Source organism: Talpa occidentalis, unplaced genomic scaffold (genome assembly GCF_014898055.3).
Source record: "Talpa occidentalis isolate TD23 unplaced genomic scaffold, MPIMG_talOcc4v2.1 talOcc4.8, whole genome shotgun sequence".
Taxonomy (NCBI): domain Eukaryota; kingdom Metazoa; phylum Chordata; class Mammalia; order Eulipotyphla; family Talpidae; genus Talpa; species Talpa occidentalis.
Window position 1 is genome coordinate 40,891,473 of NW_023605194.1, and position 18,251 is coordinate 40,909,723.

The 18,251-nt window shown below is 35.5% G+C and overlaps 1 protein-coding gene across 2 annotated transcripts in view; it reads right to left on the reverse strand.

Annotated features, from left to right (window-relative positions):
- The window catches only part of ADK (adenosine kinase), a 430,089-nt gene that overhangs the window by 101,898 nt on the left and 309,940 nt on the right, over positions 1-18,251 (reverse strand). The window lies entirely within an intron of this gene.

An 18,251-nucleotide genomic window follows, 5' to 3' on the forward strand; every position in this document is an offset into this window, starting at 1 on the left:
ATACATATACACACATATTTTATTTACTTTTCTGAATAAATGTCAGCTAAATTATAATGGTGTACGGAAGGATGTGTTCCCTCCTCTCTTTCATTTCTGTTTCTAGTGCTGGAATAAAATATTCACATTTTGTGGCAAAAAGTTCTATTTCATTTAAGGAAAGTAAGGTTTTTGGGGGGAAGGAGTACATGTGAGATTAAAGAGTAACTACACAAAACATACACACAGTCTATTTCCAACACACTGAAATAAGAACATGATAGCATAGTGCATAGTTGAGACACAGATACCTAAATGGTGAGAAAATTCAAAGACTTGAAAAAAAGTGGAAGAGGGTTAGTCAGGAAAGGTTTGATAGGGCAAAAGAAAAAAGGTTCAGTGTTGGACCTTGAAACAGCATCCTGGGAGGAAAAATATATTAAAAGCATAAAAGCAAAATGTATTATAGGATGATAAGAAAATCACAGAACTGCACATGTCCATCAAAGAAAACAGATGAAACACCTTAGTTTTCCTGGATTTGAGGTTTTCAGGTTTTGAAAATTAAAGGTAAAATGTATTCTTTATTGAAGTGGCTTTTCTCCAAATCTTGATGGACTCATTTAATTTATTTATTTATTTATTTATTTTTTAAAGAAGATGTGCTTTATTATTTTTTTTTTTTTAAAGATTTATTTATTTATTTATACAAGCACCGGGTACAGTCAGAAGCGCGGGAGGGTGAGAGAATTCACCAGAGCCAGAGCGGGGAGCAGAGCAGGCAGAAGGACCGAAGTACACTGCTGAGGGGAGCAGCGGGCGGCAGGAGAGGTCTGTGCGCCATGTGGGACCCTCCTCTGGTGGCCGGGGAGCTGCCGGGGATCGAACCGGCGCCGCAGAGGCCGCGGGCAGCTTCGCAACCCAGCGCTCAACCGCTGCACCACTGGGGAGGCCCGGACTCATTTAATTTAAATGGTTTTTTTTGGGGGGGAGATTTTTCAGATTCTGGCTTTTGACTTTAAGCAAAGAACTAGAGACACTTGAGAAAGTTATAGGTGAAAGAGTTGTTTTCTAGACCTATTTGTTAGGAAATGATCCTATCATACTTTTACTCACCACCCCCACTATGCGCTAAAGGCTGCGGTGGGAACTAATAGTATATAAGAGAATGATTTTTAGGTAGGGACTTAAAGAATGAGTAAGAGCTAATTAGGTGAATAATACTGAATTATGGAGTAAAAGTAGGTCAAGACAGAAAGGGAAGCATGTATGAACAGTCTGAGAGGATAGACGAGAGAATTTGATGATTTTTAAAAATGAAAATAGGCCAGTGTGGTTAGAGAATAGTTAGAGGAGACTGTATGAATTCTGATTTTGTTCTAAGTGAAAACAAAAACAAAACAAATATCATACAACAAAACCAAAGAAAAAAGATTTTTTGAATATAAAACTAAATCCAGAAACCAGATTTAATTTTGCCCTTGACCTAGTTCACAAGGACAGTTTTAAAGTTATAGAGCATAAAACATAATGCAAGTGTACTTGACACAAAGAACATTGATTTAATTTCTTGCCAAAGCAGACATTTATTGAAAGCACATGTACTGCACTAAAAAAGGATCCTAAAATTTTACGTGCCACATTTGATAAGGGATCTAATTTATATTCTGGCATTTAGCTGGAAGCCTGGATTAGTGATGCAGCAACATAATAAGGACCTCATTTTCTGTTCTTTTATAGATATGTCATATTCACTTGGTCACTGGCAATTCCAATTAGTACAAACTGATGCGCTAATTTCAAACAAAGGTTAAAGGTCATGAAGAAGGAGAATAAGTCTATCTCTAAAGAAAATGAAACAAATTGCTAATCAGTGAAAGTGTATTCACTTTCCATATACTCTAGTACTTGTGAATTCATCCCCAAATCAGAAACCTTTCACTATTTTCTATCTGCTCCAGGTGCTCTAGTTCTGTATCAAGTACTCTATGGACAATTATCTATTTAAAAGCTCCATACTTCTTTAAAATGCTATTAGGCATTATTTATTAAAAAAAAATATCAGGGCCTCCCCTGTGGCTCAGCAGTTGAGCGCTGGGTTGCGAAGCCCCGCAGCCTCTGCAGTGCTGGTTCGATTCCCAGCTGCTCCCCGGCCACCGGAGGAGGGTCCTTTGGTCCTTCTGCCTGCTCTGCTCCCCACTCTGGCTCTGGTGAATTTTCTCACCCTCCCACGCTTCTGACTGTACCCAGTGCTTGTATAAATAAATAAATATAAAATAAATAAATAAATAAAAGCTTTAAAGAAAAGATTTATTTATAAAAAAAAAATTCTCAAAGATCTACCCTATGTCAGGAATTAGGCTATAAAGGAAAAAAAATAACCAGGAATTATATCCTTATACTTCCCTGTAATAATCCTTCCCACAATTAATGGTAGTAGTGTTTTCCTGTCTTACTTTCCTACTAGACCATCTACTCACCAAAGTAAAAAGAGAAGTTTTTGGCATGCAGTGAACATTTACATGTTTTCTGAATTAATGCATGGTTTTTAGGGAACTTTAGAGGTGAGAAGGTTGTACAAATGCTTAGGAGCACCACACAGAAACAATGAAACAGAAAAACCTCCTCAAAACCAAATTTCATTTAAACTTACCTCTGAACCATAATACCAGGGATAAACAACAGGGATCCATTATTTAAAAAAAAAAAATTAGGGGCCTCCCCGATGGCGTAGGGGTTAAGTCTCAACACAATCAAGCTATTGCCAGCCACTGTGGCAAGAGTTTGATCCCTAGCCAGGGAGCTAACCCACATGATACTGCAGACCGCTCCTGTATCACTATCTGCTCCCCTCAGCAGTGTATTTCAGTTTATCTGCCTGTTCTGCGACCCTCTCTGTCTCTGGTGAATGCGCTCACCTCTGCACCTCTTCTACGCATAAATAAAATAAATCTTTAAAAAAAATTACTTAAAAAAAGTTAAAATTTGGAGGTAAAGTGATGAATAGTAAAACTGTGCCACAAATCCTTATGAGACCTTTTAGAACATATTTTGAACTTTCCAAAGAGGACAAAATTCATTCCCATAAAGTCATCTCTATAAAATTCATTAAACATAGGTCAAGAAAGAGACAAAACTAGCAAGCGAAACATGTATCTGAGTCACAGCAAGGGAGGAGGTACAAGGGGGATTAAAATAGGGGAAGGAAGAACACTAGGGAATATGGTGATGGTTCATGGGTGATATGGTGGTGGGAGAATTATGGGGACCACACCTGAAAGAAGAAACCAATTATTGCACCAAAATGAACAATGATGTAAGAACATTAAATATCCATATTTTCTGCACAAAAAATATATTTCTACATATCAGGATATCTTGTATATAATAGTAGCATAAAATGGCAATTAGTTTAACTAACTAAAAATGAGTATTTTTAGAATTCTACCTGTTAAGATAAATCTTACAGGGTCAGGTGAAAGACTGTGTCAACTAAAATAGATTTAGGATTGAAATATTTCCTTTCTTTGATATTAAAAAACAGAAATGAATTTCAGTCTGGGCTTACAATTTTGTACCTGTAAAATGAAGAGAAAAATTCAGATGGTCTTTCTCTCTCTTTTTTTTTTAATAGAGGCATGTTATTTATTTATTTATTTATCTATTTGTTTGTTTTGTTTATACAAGCACTGGGTACAGTCAGAAGCGCGGGAGGGTGAGAGAATTCACCAGAGCCAGAGCGGGGAGCAGAGCAGGCAGAAGGACTGAAGTACACTGCTGAGGGGAGCAGCAGGCGGCAGGAGAGGTCTGCGCGCCATGTGGGACCCTCCTCCGGTGGCCGGGGAGCTGCCGGGGATTGAACCGGTGCCGCAGAGGCCGCGGGCAGCTTCACAACCCAGCACTCAACCGCTGCGCCACCGGGGAGGCCCTCAGATGGTCTCTTAATGAGATCCTTTCTAATTCTAAACTCTATTTTATGACTAGTGACAAAAGTTATTTTCAGAGCATGACTGGGGCTACTGCAGTATGATTACATTGACTGAAAATGATTTGTGGGGTTAAATTTTGTAGGGGAAGTAATTTTTGTATGTAGCATTCAAGAAAAGAATTATTGTTTAAATCATGTCTAAATTATTGTGATGGCTTTTGGGGACTTGTCAACTTTACTAGGCTGAAGAATTTTTCCTAGTCATTCAATCAAGCAATCTAGTTGCTGCTGTGATGGAATTTTGCAGACGTAATTAGAAGCCCTAATCAGTTGACTTTAAGTTAATCAAAGGGAAATTATTCCAGGTGGGCTTAACTTAATTTGGTGAATTCTGTAAAAGAAGCTTTAGAAATTCTAAAAAGCTATGGCCATAGGGTTTCAACCCACTAATGATATTTTTTAATTAATTAATTTATTTATACAAGCACTGGGTACAGTCAGAAGCGCGGGAGGGTGAGAGAATTCACCAGAGCCAGAGCGGGAAACAGAACAGGCAGAGCAACGAAATACACTTGTAGGGTAAGGAAAAATGTCAGTCTTTTCTGCCCTCCCGCCATCAGGATAGATGATAGATCCTTGCGGTCCTGAATGCATGCCTGATGGCGGGCACCTGGAGTAGGGTGTGGGCATAGGTAGATGGGATTCATCTGGGTTAAGACTGGGCTTTTTAAGGGCAGCGTCACGGGGTCGCCAGCAGAAGCCGAGAGAAGAGAAGCTGTGAGAGAAGCAAGAGAAGCAGAAGCCGAGAGAAGGCCAGGTTGCCCAGAGTGAAGACCTGCTGGGGGCTGGGAGGCCTGCCAGCCTACCGGCCCCCCAGCACCCCTGCCTGCCATGTACCTGGTAATCCCAATAAAAACCTGCAAAACCACTGAGGACTCTGACTCCTCCTTTACCGGGTCTGCATGGGATCAGAAAACCTGCTCTGTGTCCTGTTCCTGTCCCTACAACACTGCTGAGGGGAGCAGTGGGAGCGGCAAGAGAGGTCTGTCGCACCACGTGGGACTCTCGCCAGCGGCCAGGGATTGAACCGGTGCTGCAGAGGCTGCGGGCAGCTTCGCAGCCCAACAGTCAACCGCTGAGCCACCAGGGGAGGCCCCATGATAATCTTTTCATGACTGAACTTTGAATTTGCTTAGTCAGCCTCCAAAACTGCATAAGCCACTTCCTAGTAACAAATGACTGTATCTATTACTACATGGGCCTACTAATTCTGCTTCTCTGGCTTAATTGATTCATAAATGATATACAATGATATGTAATAGTGAACATCTTCAAATATTTTAACTTTCCCCATCAACATCAATGAAATGAATAGATTTGAGGAATAGATGCATGTATAAAATATACATGCAGATGAAACTTTAGATAGCGAAGGTTACCTTTGATGTTCTATCCCATATTAACACTGTTCATCTATTCCCTTACTTCAGACTCAGTTATCTCTTTTCTTCCCTATTCAAACTAAGATGAGGGGAAGATCTTAAACTCAGGCAGACAGGCACCATTAATATTTGACATTAAGTATGCTAAAATTTCCTGAAGACACTTCTACTTTAAAACAGTGAAGGTTTTAACACAAAGAAGTAACTGTCAATGGTGGAATAAGCAAAAAGTAAATATCTTCTGGCAGACAGAAAATCATAGATTCTCAGATTACCACTAATTCTGCTTACTGGTAATTGGTCACTTTCGTTTTTTTTTTTTAATGAATTCTTCACTTTATATTAGAAATTATTGCAGACAAATCTTCATCAACAGTAGCATTTTCTTAGCAGATAATACTGCTACAAAAGAGACTGACAGTTTTTTATTCTGTTTTATTTTGGTTAGGGAAGTGTCTTATCACCGGATAAATATAATTTATTTTATTTAACTTCTGATGTACTTACATGCTATGTATTCCAAACTACATCATGAGCTAAATTCATAATCTGTACTTTTATTTGTATTGAATATATATCTGATAACATCGTGTCAGTTTTAAAGTGTATAATATGTTAATTTGATACATTTACATATTACAATGGTTGATGTAACAATATATTTTTTTAAATGCACATTTCTCTTTTTTTTTAAAATTAATTTATTTGTTTATGCAAGCACTGGGTACAGTCAGAAGCGCGGGAGGGTGAGAGAATTGACCAGAGCCAGAGCAGGGAGCAGAACAGGCAGAAGGACTGAAGTATACTGCTGAGGGGAGCAGCGGGCAGCAGCAGAGGTCTGCGCGCCATGTGGGACCTTCACCCAGGAGTTGGGGATCGAAACGGCGCTGCAGAGGCTGCAGGCAGCTTTGCAACCCAGCGCTCAACCGCTGTGCCACCTTGATGTAACAATATTTAGCACCTCCTTCACATTACATAATTATCATGCAATATTGCTAACTATGTTCCTCACACTGTGCATTAGATTCCTATGGCTTATTTACTACAAATGGCAAGTTTGTTCCATTAAACATTAATCCTATCCTTCCCACCTTGTGCCCTATCCCCTGGTAATCACCATTTTACTATTTTATATGAGTTTGACATTTTTAGATTCCACATGAGAAATATCCTACAGTCCCTGTATTTCTCTGATTGAGTTATCTCACTTAGCACATGTTCAAGGTCTATCTACATTATCACAGTGGCAGGAGAACCTCATTTCTCATGACTGAATAATATTCCACTATGTAAATATATGTATATGTATATATGCATATACATATATGTGTGTATATATATGTATGTGTATATACATATATTCACAGATCCTTATCCATTCATCTATTGATGGGCATTTAGGTTTTTTCCCATATCCTGGTTATTGTGAAAAATGCAACAATAAACATGGGAGTACATATATCTCTTTGAAATCTTGTTTTGATTTTCTTTGAGTATGTACCCAGAAGTGAAATTGTTGGATTACATGGTGGATCTATTTTTAATTATTTGAGAAACCCCTACAGTGGTTAGAGTAATTTGCATCTCAAAAAACATTATGCTATTTCTTTTTCTTGTAGAAGCTTAGCAATAAAACAGGCACCCAGTAAGTATGTCTTGATATGGTAACTTATAGAACAGTATACAGAATGAGATAATTGTGGTTTGGCTTTTATCTAAAGGAATTTGCTCTGCTCTGTGTGTTAGCATTCACACCTTTCATAAAAATATCATATTGGAAAGAAGTACACATATTAGCCACAAAAATAGTAACAGTAAATGTGAAGACACATAGAGACTAAATTTCAGAAAAGACAAACTTACTACATGTAGATTTTTATTTTTCTTTAAATATTACATGCTACTTTTATGCTACAGCAATACTCAGAAGTGGATGATAATTATTCCAGAGAATTTGGCCATGTTAGGTATTACTTTGTTTTACAGAAATATACAGAAGCAGAAAATTTGATCTGTTGCTAAAACAGCACTCTTGTAAATAAGATTATACTCTTTGATTGGACATGTAGTACTGACTTATCATCTGTCAGATACCTGGGATACAACAGACTCAAATGATTAGATTTTTGAAATAAGTGAACTAATGAGTACATTAGAGATACATGAAATGTACAATTTAATATTAATAAATAAAAGTCAAAAGTTACAAAGGACAAGACTGACAAATTTGACTACAGATAAATTTAAAATTTCCATATATAAGAACACACCAAAATAGCCAAAAAGACAAATTGGAAGAAATATTTACAAATCAACTAGAGATATGTCAAATAAACACACTTTAAAAAGTCAGAAGAAAAAATGTAGGAAAAAAAATGAACAATTCAAAAGAAAGATGGTCATATAATTTGGGATGTAACAAAAGACGAAAATACTAATAGGGTCCTCCCTGGTGGCGCAGGGGTTAAGACTCAACCTATGAAGCTGTCTGCAGCTTCCTCAGCACAAGTTCAATCTCTGGTGGGCCAGGGAGCAACCCACATGGCACAGCAGACCTCTACTGACTCGCGCGCTGCTCCCCTCAGCAGTGTACTTCGGTCAATCTGCCTGTTGTGTTCCCCACTCTCTCTCCGGTGAATCCTCTCACCCCCCACACCTCTGGCCTGTACCCCAGCTCTTGTATGCATAAATAAATACATCTTTAAAAAAATACAAATAGACTATAAATGAAAAGATATAACTTCAACAATAACTCTAGAAATCAAGTGGAAATAATAAGATGTCATTTTGGCAAAGCTTGAAAACATATTTAAATTGGGAATATGATTTGGTAGAAGCTCTTGAGACAGCAATTGGCAAAATTTATTGAAATTTAAAATATTCATTTCCTAAGAACTAGCAGTTCTATTCCTAGGGATTATAAGCCTACAGAAAATTTTACACTACAGTATACAAACTATAGTCACTACAGCATTATTTATAAAACAAAACCCAGAAAACAACACAAAAGCATTCAATAAGAGAATAAACTATGGTATAATACAACTATTATAGAAAATAAAGAAAATAAGTCTGTAATAACAGGATTAGAGGTCTAGGTATTTTGTTAGGTAATATGATCTACTCAAAATGAATATTTAAAATACTTTTTACAGTAAAAAATCATCTGGAGGGGCATACTTAAAACTATTAACAGGTTATTTCACAATGAGATGTGGCAGGATTATGAAAGAGTTTCCTTCCTGCCTTATCTACTTTTATAAGGTTTGATGTTTATACATGATCAAGAAAAAAGAAATAAAGAGTTCTAAGAAAAGATTACAATGCCATTTCTGGTCACTTCATGTACTTTGTTAAAAATTATTCAGATATAGAAATATCTGATTTTAAAAAACACTGATTCAAAAAAACACCTGCACACCTATGTTTATTGCAGCACTATTTACAATAGGTAAAACCGGGAAACAACCCAAATGCCCAAAAATAGATGACTGGATCAAGAAGATGTGGCATATATACACAGTGGAATATTATTCAGCAATCAAAAAAGATAAACTCATGCCATTCGCAGCAACGTGGATGGAGCTAGAAGGAATTGTGTTCAATGAAATAAGCCAGAAGGAAAAAGAAAAATATCGGATGGCTTCACTTACAGCAGGAATATAGGGGAACCCAATAAGACATCAGTGTAAAAAAACAATAACAGTACAAAACACAACAAAGCAAAAATGGACAATTATAAATCTGAAACATCCTGCAGGGGAGGAGGAGGGAGACAGATCAGAGGGAGGGAGGGTGGAGCACAGGGGACTGAGGTGATGGTGCATGGGCGCATTGAGAGGAAACTCTATGAGGACTACACCTGAGGGGGGTGAGGGGAAGCAAATATTGTTCAAAAATGAACAATGATGTAAAAAAAATATATAAAATAAAATTGAGATAAAAAAGAAATATCTGATTTTACTTAGTTTATGTAATGCTAAGTTAATTGGTTTTGTTTTTATTTAACTGAGGTAACATTGGGGTATCCCCAACAGGTATTACGACCACAATGCATCCACCCCAGCTCACCCATACTCCACCACAACAGAGCATTATGCCTCCTTCCCTGCCTGTTCTTTTCCCTCCCCACCATAGTCCACCTTGGTGCTTCAGTTCTGTAGTCACCTATTAAGGGTTAGTTTTTCAGCTTGTCTTTATTGACTATTAATGTAGTTACTTTATATTCCATATATTAGTGACACCATCAGTATCTTTCTCCTTCTGACTTAATTTGCTTAGCATTATACTTTGAAGCTCCATCTAGATTGCTGGGGAAACAGTTCAAATTATATTCAAATAGGATGAGAGGGTAGTCAGAAATATTACACAATCACCCTAGATTCCCATCAATAGCAGCCAGTCAAGTACATAAGCGTATTTAGCTTTCTAAATTTACTAATTTATGTTTGAAAACCTATGATTCACTTCTTATAAATTTAGTCAAGACTATGAAGTCACTAAAAATCAGGTTCCTCCTCTATCTATAATATAGTTGCTTCCAGCAGTTTCAATAAAGAACAGCTAAAATAAATAAAGAATATACAAAAATTGAATTTTTAGCTCCAGTGACTACAGATGTACTGTAGCAGGCAGTTCAAATTAAAATTTATTTTACTTAAATTACACATGGTTAGAAACAGTTACAGAGTAGGGAGTATTCTTACAGCACTTCGATACAGCTATAGTTCTGTTTCTTGAGGTCTGACAGCCTATGACATAATCTAAAGAATTCAAGAGTGAGGCAGAAGAGGTGACTGGACAGCACCAATCACAGAAATGTGAAGTCTTTTTCTATAGAAACACTGCTGTGTAACCAACGCTTAAATCTTACAGAGCAATAATGGTCCTAAAAGGGAACTAATGGCATGCCTCCAGCTGTGCCTGGCCTCCTCCTCTCCTCAAATTCTAAAATAGACTCCTATTTTTTTTTAAACTTCATACACAAAAGAAGATAGTAAGAGAAAAACTAAGATTGGTTAAGGATTGGTCAATAAGACTAGAAAAAGCTTTCATTCCTTCTGCCGGAGCTCCTGAGCAGTGCTGATATTCCAACAGAAGATATTTGGTTAAATATACAATAGCACAGTCCCTGCTGGTAATAGTGAAGCTGTTCTCTCAGTTCAGTAGCAAAGAATACATTCCATATAGTATAAGAGAGGATGGAAACTTGAAATATACTCCTGCCAATTGCTTTTTACTTTGAAAGCTTTTAAATCAGTGATAAGCTATCTCCACTGAGAAGGGTATGGAATAGCCTCAAGTTGTATATGCAACCCTTATGTAGAAAATAAGCATGGCTCATATGGCATATTGCTATTCTCTATTTTAGAACTAGCACAGGAACCATGTGATGTGTTCATTGCTATGGTAACTACATTTCAGTAGTGAACAGGAAAGCAAACGGGCATGTAAAACATGTATAAGATGTCAATATATAAGTAATTGCTGCCCCAGAGCTGCAATAATGTAAATTTCCTGGTTGTATGACTTATTAGAATAAAATTCTTCCCCTTGTATTTTTTTTTTGTAAACGAGGTTAATAAGCCTTCACTCCCCCAACTACCCTCCCATTAAAGAAAACAAATGAATAGTAGTGTCTTTCATCCCAGAGCTATAGTTGTTCCATAGAGAACTTTTATTGATTAGTAAAATAATCAACTAATAAGGGAATCAGACTTCTGAAAAAGTATGTACAATGTCCTATTTGGTCAATATGAAAAATGTTCTGCTTGTCATGTCTAGAAGTTTGAATATTGGTTTTTAGAACCAATCAGACAGATTTTTATATTGATAATTGGGGGGAAAAATCTCTGATTTGGCACCAAAGTTAGTTCAACCTTCTAGGTGCTTTCAGGCCAGAACAAATGAGAAATAAAATCCTTCCCAAACTTGATTATCCTCAATTAATTTTAGACAGTATCTGTCCTGTATTTAATGAGATATTTATAGCACTGTATATTTAAACTTTTTTGTCTAATGCCAATTTCGAAATAGAAATCTTAACAAATTCCTTGGAACAAGTCTCTTCCCTTCCCCATTTTAATCTATGATTCTGACTTTTGGGATAGCTGCTGGGATCTGACAATAGTGATTAAAAAAGAAGTTAATGAACTGAATGAGTTAAAAAAATAATAAATAGGTAAACCCCTAAATTAAATTATTTTTAAAAGTCAAACTCTATAGTACATTTCATAATTATATCTTACACCTGCGGTCACATGAATAAAATGGATAATGGCAATGACTACAACACTGATTATATATAAAATAAGTCACATTTGCATGTACACACAATTATGTTTTTATGTAAGAAATACTTTGGAGCTATTTTATAAAAACCATATTCTGTGTGAAATAAAACAATGCCTCACTGCAACAAACAAATAATCAAAATGGACTACTAAAAAAAAAAAATTAGAGTTGTTATTTGCAGGGAATGACAACGTTCCAAGGTATACGTATCTTATAATTACTATTAACTTTGACCTGGAAAATTTATATTGTTATAACTTCCTAATTTAGAAAACAGCATCATTTTATCAGAATGTGGAGAAAAATTAAATGTTAACTAAATCAGGTCACACTTATTACCAATATACTTTACACATACAACTATTCATAAAGAAATTTAGCTGGGAATAAATTTGTGTACAACAGAGTAATTCATACAGTGTGCTGTTTCAGCAATAAGAGTATTTTCTTCAAATTCATTGGTTCAGTGGCACCATATGGAGCATGCTGTTCTTCAGACACCAAGAATGTCTCCAATATACATTTTATTCTAGTGTGTTAAAACTTTCTACCCTGCAGCTGTCATTATAACTATATAATTCATACGCTACTATAAAAATGCAAATCATATAGCTATGATGTTTGTAGAAATAGAAGGGAACTCTAATGGTATCTATACAAATTATAATTTCAACTCTTTGTTAAAAGCACTCCATGAATGTGAAGCCACTAATAATCTTGCTGATTTAATTACTGCTACAGGTGGGGTCAAAGGATGAGAAAGAGGACAAAGGAAAAGGAACCAAAAAACTTTTTTTAACAATAGAATATTACATAGTAATGTAAATTAATAAACTTCAGCTATAAAGCAAAAAAAAAAGCACAGCAATATATTTCTAAGGACATAGATGTATATTTACACACATACACATGTATGTATGTATGTATATTTACAAGGGATAAATACATACACATATACAAAGAAAATAGAAAATTCAGAATAGGCATTAACTCTGCATGGGATTGGCAAAAGTTTTGAATACTTCAAATGAGGAGGGAGGCAGAGGAATCTGTTTTGTAATATGTATGTGTGATATATTTTCTTTGATAGATATTAAAAACATAATTAGAGAAAACAGAAAAAGGAGAAAAGAAAAAAGAGTACAGTGATATGTAATTATGGCCTTTTTTTGGGCAAAACATCACAATTCCCATTTTACCACCAGAGTAGAAGAGCAGCAGGAAAATCACCTATTTAACTCAATATAAAAGCTCAATAAGGCAAAAGATTTACAGGTTTCCATAGAGGAACTTTAGTCAACTTGTTCAGATAATCATTTCACAATTTGTATGTTTAAATACATGCAAAATAGCATTAGACAAAACCAGTTTATTTTTTTTACTTTTTCTAGATACAGAGGCAGGATTTATTTTTCTTCGAGAAAATGATGTGATATTTATTAATAGGGAGGCTTGGTTGGCTTACAATTAGCTATTATTAATAGCTTTTGGTACTTTCTTATTATTGATATAATTTATATACAAGTACATGGATCTTAAATGTTCACCCAGAATACAATATAGAACATTGTCATCAGCCCAGAAAGTTCCCTATGCTTCACTAACAAATATGAAACTACTTTCTGATTTCTAGTCCATTATTGTTTTTTTGCCTACTTGAATGGAATGGTATGTATCTGACTTTTTTTGCTCAACATAATGTCTTTGACATTTATACCCCTGTAGTTGGTGTTATCAAGAAGTCATTCCTTTTTATTGTTAAGTAGTATACTATTATATGAATATAGCACAATTTGCTGAAAAATTGTCCCATTGATGAACATGTCTGTTTCTTGCTATGAATATTTTCCCACAAATCTTTTTGTGGACAAATATTTTGCCTCCTCCTGGGTAACTGATTTGCTGGGTTTTAAGGTAGATGTATGGTTAACTACGTATAACAGAAACAATTACCAGTTTTCCAAACTTGTGGTACCATACTATGGTTGCACTAGCAAAGAATGAGGACTTCAGTTCCATATTTTTACCAACATTTTGTAGTCATTAAAATATTTTTGCATTTTGTATTTATGCATATAAGAACTGGGGTATAGGACAGATGTGTGGGAGGTGAGAGGATTCACCAGATACAGAGTGGGGAGCAGAACAGGCAGATCTACTGAAATACACTGCTGAGGGGAAGCAGCAGGCGTGGCCTGTGCCGTGTGGGTTAGCTCCTTGGCTGGGGATGGAACTCATACTGCAGTGGCTGGTGATAGCTTGATAGCGCTGAGACGTCAATCCCTGCGCCACCAGGGAGGCCCCTTAAATAAAATTTTAAGCATTAAAGTGGGTGGGCAATGGTATCTAAGTGTTAATGGTATCTAAGTGTTAATTTGCATTTTCTAAAGGTTAACGATGTTGAATCCCTTTCTATGTGCACACTCGCTAATGGATTATTTCCCTTTGTAAATTGTCCAAGACTTTTTGCCATTTTTTAATGGTGGTATCTGCCTTATTATTGATTTGTAGGAGTCTTTATAAAGTCTTTACACAAGCCTTTGCCAGATACATGAATTACAAATTGTCTATTCATTATCTTTACAGTGTCCTTTTAAAAAAAAAAAGCAGTGTCAAGGCCTCCCCTGGTGGCGCAGCGGTTGAGCGCTGGGCTGCGAAGCTGCGCGCAGCCTCAGCAGACCTCTCCCACATGGCTCGCAGACCTCTCCTGCTGCCCACTGCTCCCCTCAGCAGTGTGCTTCGTCACTCTGCCTGTTCTGCTCCCCACTCTGGCTCTGGTGAATTCTCTCACCTCCCATGCTTCTGATTGTACCCAGTGCTTGTATGAATAAATAAATAAATCTTTAAAAAATGAATAAAAAATTGTTTAAAAAAAAAGGAGTGTTATGAAGGTATTTTCTATATTATAAAAAGTCAGCTGTTTTTGGTACACAATTTAATGATTTTTGTGAGAATAATACTATAATGCTGTTTTAGAACATTTCCATCATCCCCAAAACATAGCTCCAAGTCCATTTGTCCACAATCCTCCTCTACCCTTAGTCTATTATTTGAACTGCTTTAGGTGCAGTAGACATTTTCAACTAAGGAGCCATAAAAATGCACGGTAATAATGTAACAAAGTAAATAAAACATAAAAACAAAGTAAGTATATAAATCTTTTTTTTTGCTGTTTTCAAATGTACTTCATTTTTTAAAAATAAATTTTATTTTTATATTCCCCATACAATTGTAACACCCTAATTTTGACCCCAATCCCTCCCCTCCCCTCCCCGCCCCCCACCCTCCATAGAGTGTCTCTGGTTCATAATTTTTTGTTGATTTTGATTTTGATTTTCACTTTCTTATAGTTATTCATTTTCCTGGTCCCTTATTTAAGTTTTCTAGATTCCTGCTATGAGAGACCAGCCGGTATTTTTCTTTTTCTTTCTGGCTTATTTCGCTGAGCATGATCCCTTCCAACGCCATCCATGTTGCTGCAAATTGCATGTGTTTATCTTTTTTGAATGCTGAATAATATTCCATGGTGTATATGTACCACATTTTCTTGATCCAGTCATCTATTTTTGGGCATTTGGTTTGTTTCCAAAGCTTAGCTATTGTAAACAGTGCTGCTATAAACACAGGGGTGCAGGTGCTCTTTGGAATTGATGTTTCTGTGTCCTTTGGGTAAATACCTAGGAGTGGAATTGCTGGATCATATGGAAGCTCTATGTTTAGTAGGTCCAGAAATCTCCACACAGCTCTTCATAGTGGTTGGACCAGTTTGTACTCCCACCAGCAGTGTAGGAGTTCCTTTTTCTCCACATCCTCGCCAACATTTGTTGTTGCTAGTTTTTTTAATATGTGCCATTCTCACTGGTGTAAGATGGTAGTGGCTTATGAAAATTTTTTGCTAGGGTTTCCTACCATTACCACCTAGCTTTTGAATCTTTTTCTGTCATTGTAAAAAATTAGTGGGGAGGACTGACATTTCACTTTCAATCAGGTATATTTCATAGTTGGTTGTGAATTAACTAAAAGAGATCAGGGAAAAAACCCAAAATTTTCTACTCACTAATGAGACACTAATTATTTATATATAATATGTTTGAATCTTTAAGTCTAAGGTATACAGATTTACTAAGTAAATGGTATAAAGTTACAACAAGTATAATTTCAAAATATTTTTGGTGTTGAGTTAAATGGATTCTCTACTATTTCTATTTGTTATAACATAAGGGGAGAAAGTATGTACAAACATATTTCCTTCCACTAGTTTTTGTAGTTAAAATTCTCCTAATTCCTAAGATCACTTTGCATCTACTACCTTTTCACTTTCCAAAACATGTCTTGATGATGAAAAGTTCTTGATTTTAATAAGCCTAATTTAGATTTTCTTTATTGTTAGCATTTGGTATCCTTCATAAGAAATTTTTGCCTACCCAGAACATGATATATTCCTATAAGTTTAGAAATTTTGTTGTTTTACAATTTACATTTATGCACAATCAATATAGAATTTTTGTGTATGGTACAAAGTAGTGTGTCAGTTAATTTTTTTTCCATGTGAATATCTGACTATGGCATTATCCATTCGTCTCTATATGCCAGTGGTACCTTTCTGGTAAATTAGATGACTATAGATTTGTGAGTCTACTCTGAACTCCATCCTTTGCCTATTAGTTTATCTTTAAGATAGTCCCACACTGTTTTTATTGTTCTTCCTATGTATGATTGTCTTGAGATAATAAAAAGCTTATTTAAAAAGAAATTCAATTATCTTTGAGCATAGGATATGAATATAGCATATTATATTATAGACCATGATTCAAAAGGATGATAATAAGTAAAATGATGTAAATTTTAAAATAATACTATTGTTAGGCTTATATAATTTAAGTATGATGAAAATAAAGTCAAAAAATAATTGTTGGTATATCCTGACATTCTAATGCCTATTACACCAGGTGAACCCACATTTACTATACTCCTACTCCAATCTACTAAACACAATACAGCTATGTCAACAGAGAGATCCAGTAAACACCACTGTTTAAAAATCTCCAATATCTTCCAATTGCTGCTGCAAAGGGGGCAAGACAAGGGTCAGTGAGATCAATTATGAGGCTACTGCAATTTCTAGCAAGTAATAATGGTATTATTTAGTGAAAGAAAGGCAGCTAAGATGCTAAGAAATAGTTCAGTATATTTTGTAGACAGATTTAAAAGTTACCACTGTGATTAATGTCAATGTGACAATAGTTATCAAAGTTCTCTGAGTGTAAATCACTGGACATTTATCCCTGACCTAAAAATAAAAATAGACATCATAAGCTTCAAGATGCTCAAAGAATCCAGAAATAGTCTCTTAGATGTACATGGCATATCTATAGCTATCAAAGTTCCATTATAATTTTAATAATCAAGATACAATTATAATGATTATATACATGAAACTACAGGGAGTAAATTAAATCTAAACACCATTTTGCTTACCTAAGCCTTTCCTTTTCCAAAGAATATACCATCTACTATATGAAGAACATGCTATTTGCTATATAAACAAAACTGTTGATATAAAAAGACTTAAAAAAATAAGAACCATGTGTCATAGCTCAGGGGGAAAATTAGTAAGTGAATAATTTCATAAAAAAATTAGATCTTCTCCTCAAGACAACATAAACCAATCCTCAACTTAAGTTTTTACAAACATACTCTCATTTTATGTTTCAGAACTAAGTATTTTCCCTTGAATATTCATCTGTTTATAATTATAAATAAAATGAATGCTTTAATTGAGAAATGCATTACTCCCACTAGACTGTAAAATGCATGTGGGTAGGAATCATGCCTGTTCTTGTTCACCACAGTATCCCCAGCATGATACATAGTAGTCACTTAATAAATCATTTTAAAATAATAAGGGAAGGCAAGGAATCCAAATTCTTCTACCAGGTTTTCTAGGCTCACAGAAATTTGATTTTTATCTACTCAGTTATAACAGTTAACCTTTGTTCCACAAAGCCTTTTTTTCCATAGTGCAAATTCACTTATCCATTCAGAGAATATTTATTGAGTGTCTATAGTGTGCAGGGACTGTTTAAGGAGCTAGACAATATAGCAGCAAATGAGACACAGTCTTTATCCTTATGGAGCACAGTTCACACACTACATTCATTCTTGTTTTAGTGGTATGCTCAATCCATTCCTTCTGTGTAAAACATCTTTATTCCTTTCCATAACTTAACCATGAAGGTTTCCTGATCATTCAATCTTCTGGTAGGGTTGTCAGATATAAGATGTCCAGCTGAATTTGAATTTCAGATATGCAATAAATAGTGTCTTAGTGTATGTATGTCTCAAATATTGTGTGTCACATGTGGATTTCAAATTTAAATGGACATCCTGCATTTCCATTTGCTAAATATGGAAACCTCATTACTTAGTAATTTTCCTCTTTTCCAAATTTCCATTCTAATTATATTCAGAATCATAGCGATTGACATTTAATTATTGTCTTCTGTTGGAGTTTTGTTTTGTTGCTCCATGTTGTAAGTACTTAACAAATACTTGATAGATGTATTCAGCAATTAAAATTACAGTGAAGATATATTTACAATGATGTT